The sequence below is a fragment of the Anomalospiza imberbis genome, unplaced genomic scaffold (assembly GCF_031753505.1).
Source record: "Anomalospiza imberbis isolate Cuckoo-Finch-1a 21T00152 unplaced genomic scaffold, ASM3175350v1 scaffold_169, whole genome shotgun sequence".
Classification (NCBI taxonomy): domain Eukaryota; kingdom Metazoa; phylum Chordata; class Aves; order Passeriformes; family Viduidae; genus Anomalospiza; species Anomalospiza imberbis.
The window spans coordinates 37,986-41,033 of NW_027099803.1; positions in this window are offsets into that span (position 1 = coordinate 37,986).

The following is a 3,048-nucleotide window of genomic DNA, read 5'->3' on the forward strand; positions in this document are numbered from 1 at the left end:
AGCAATTCTGTGATTCTGTGATTGTGTGACATCACAGACCAGGTTGTGACATCATATAGTAGGCTGTGACATCCCTGGTTTATTATGTGACATCAGAGAGCAGGCTGTGATATCAGAGCATGCCTGTATGACATCACAGAGCAAAGCAAGCTGTGAGGTCAAAGAGTGTGCTGTGACATTATAGGGTGGCTGTGTTCCATCACTGAAGGTGTTGTGACATCACAGGGTGGGTCTGTGAGCCCACAGAGGTGCTGTGTGACATGTTAAGTGAGTTCTGCCATCACAGAGCAGTCTGTGACATCACAGAGGAGGGTGTGATGTCACAAAGTCAGGCATTGTGACATTACATGCTGGCAGTGTGACATCACAGAACGGGCTGTGAAGCCACGGAGAAGACTCTGCCATCATAGAAAAGGGCTCTGTGACATCACAGAGCAGCTGTGTGATGTCACAGAGAAGGCTGAGACAATACAGAGTGGGTTGTGACATCACAGAGCTGACTGTGAAATCATAGAGCAGGCTGTGACATCACAGCGAGGCTGCATAACATCACAAAGGTGGCTGTGACATCATAGAGCTGGCTGTGACATCACAGGGCACCTGTATGAAATCACAGGAGGCCTGTTACATCTCAGGGTGGGCTGTGTGACATCACAGGGGCTGTGTGTGACATCACAGAGCAGCTGTGTGACATCACAGGGGCTGTGTGTGACATCACAGGAGCTGTGTGACATCACAGGGGCTGTGTGAGGCCACTGGGGAGGTCACTCCACCCCAGCCCCCCCTCCCAGTTCCCCCAGAGAAGTCCAACGCTGCTCGTGCACAGCGGGGTCCCCTGTCCCCCCGGGTCCCCCAGCCCCCGGCGCCGCAGCCTCCCCCAGAGGATGTTCCACGAGATCGACCCCAGAGCCTGACACGGGGACGGGGGCTGGGGCTGTGGGGGGTGGGACAGGAGGACAGGGACCCCCTGGCAGCGTCCCCGTGTCCCCCAGGGCCAGAGCCTGGGCCAGGGCTCCTTCACCCTGTTACCAATGAGGGCTTGAGAGCGCTGAAAAAATCCCCAGCAAGGGATCAGCAAAACCAGATTTAATATTAAGTGACAGCACCACAAAGTTCCTTGGCAAGAGTCACTCTGCTCCTGACTGGACACTTCAGGCACACCGAGGAAACAAAGCAACAACAAAACCAAACAAAATCCAGGAAATCGAATCAGAAATGAGGCAAGACCTGGGGCTTTCATTCCTATGGAAAAGAACTGTCCTTCTCGTCCAGGTGCCCATGGCCAGAATTGGGATTTCACCTCCAACATTGCCTGTTGTGACAGACTGGAGAAGATTGTTGGCTGGAAACATTTCATGTGTGGGGAGGAAGGGGCAGGTCCAGCCGTGCCCTGCCCTGGAACCCCAGCCCTGCCCTGCCCTGGAACCCCAATCCCCCCAGAGCCTCTATCCCAGCCCAGCAGTGTCTGCCAGTCCCTGGCACAGCACAGGCAATGCTCCACAGCCACCTCTGGAGCCCCCAGCCCAGCTCCTGAGTGACCAAATGACCCCAAGTCCCACCTGGGGGAAAGGCCCAGGAACACCAAGGGGTATTTAAGGCTGACCACAAGGCAAGCACACATCTTGACCCTACCTCCTCTTGGAATTTCTGTCAGAACACTGCTGGAACCCATGAGCTGGTAGCTCTGTGTATGCTTCTTTAATCGTATTTGTCTTTCTTTCTGTGTCTTCTTCTATTTCTTTCCTCTTCCAAATTTGGATTACCTTAAATTTGAACAGGTTTAGAGTTTGTGATGTTGAATGGGCCAAGGTAATGCTTTGAGAAGTGTTTTTTGTTGATTGATTATCAAATTAAACCTTTTGCCAAAGTTTCCCTGATTTTCTAAAGTTGCCAGTAAAGGCTGTTTTGTTATTTGGAGCTTCTGAGAATCTCTTGTTGGTATTTCTCCAGTGCATCCAACTCAGAGGACACAAAGAACTGTAATTCCTTTGAAAGGTCTCCTTGAGAGAGTTGTTTGGGGGATGGGAGGCAGGGCTTGTGTGTGCTGCTTGGCACAGCCCAGGCAGGGCTTTCACAGCCACATTCCACACTCCATTTCCCAGCTGGAGCCGCTGGTGCCTCTGAGTTCTGCTGCCCCAGCCCCAGGGACGCTCTCCTTGTCTGCCCATTCCCCCACGGTCTCTGGGCAGGGATGGCCTCAGTGGGGGCTGCTGACATCCTCAGCAGCTTGGAGGCTGCTGCTGAATTTTACTGCTCCAGAGGCTTCTTCAGCCTTCAGCTCTTCAGTTCAGCAATTCAGTGTCCCAGAGCTCATTAACATTCAGAACAGATTAACAAGCCAAGCCTCTGGGAATAATGTAAGCATTCAAATCTTTTGTGATTAATTAGAGCAATTTCAGAAGCCTATTCCAAGTAAATACAGTATATTTAAAAAGACAGTGAGAAAAGATTTTTTAGGTCCTGTTGTTTTTTTTTTTCTGTTAATACATTGGTATGTGCAATCTCCAACTGACATTGAATCCAACTCCTAATGCAATTGGAACAGATATGAAAATCAAGACCCTTCATGGCTGACAATCAATCAGACTCTGTCCCTACCCCCACCCCATAATTTCCCCCATCCAAGCCCTGGCACTCAGAGCAGCCTTGTGCAAATCTGAGATCCCTCCAGCCCAGGCTGCACCTGCAGGTTTCAGCTCCTTGGCTCCCCCTCCCACCTGCTTTCCTTGGAGAAGGAGCTGCCCGAGACACAGCGGGATGTTCATTTCTTGTCAGCCAACAAACCCAAGGGAAGGCACAGCTCCATCAAATGCAAAAGTCATTCCTCTGCTAGATATTAACTCCACTTTGCACAGCAGACAGTCTCAGAGCAATGGAAAACACCTTCTGTGCCCAGCACAGATCCCAAGGCCCCCCAAACCCTCCCTGCCCCGATTCTGCCCAGATTTGCTCTTTGCACACACGAGTCACAGGCTGAAGTCAGGAGCTCCCTCCATGCCCAGAGGGAGGAAAAGAGGGAAAGTGGATGAAGAGCTCTCCTGTGCAGAG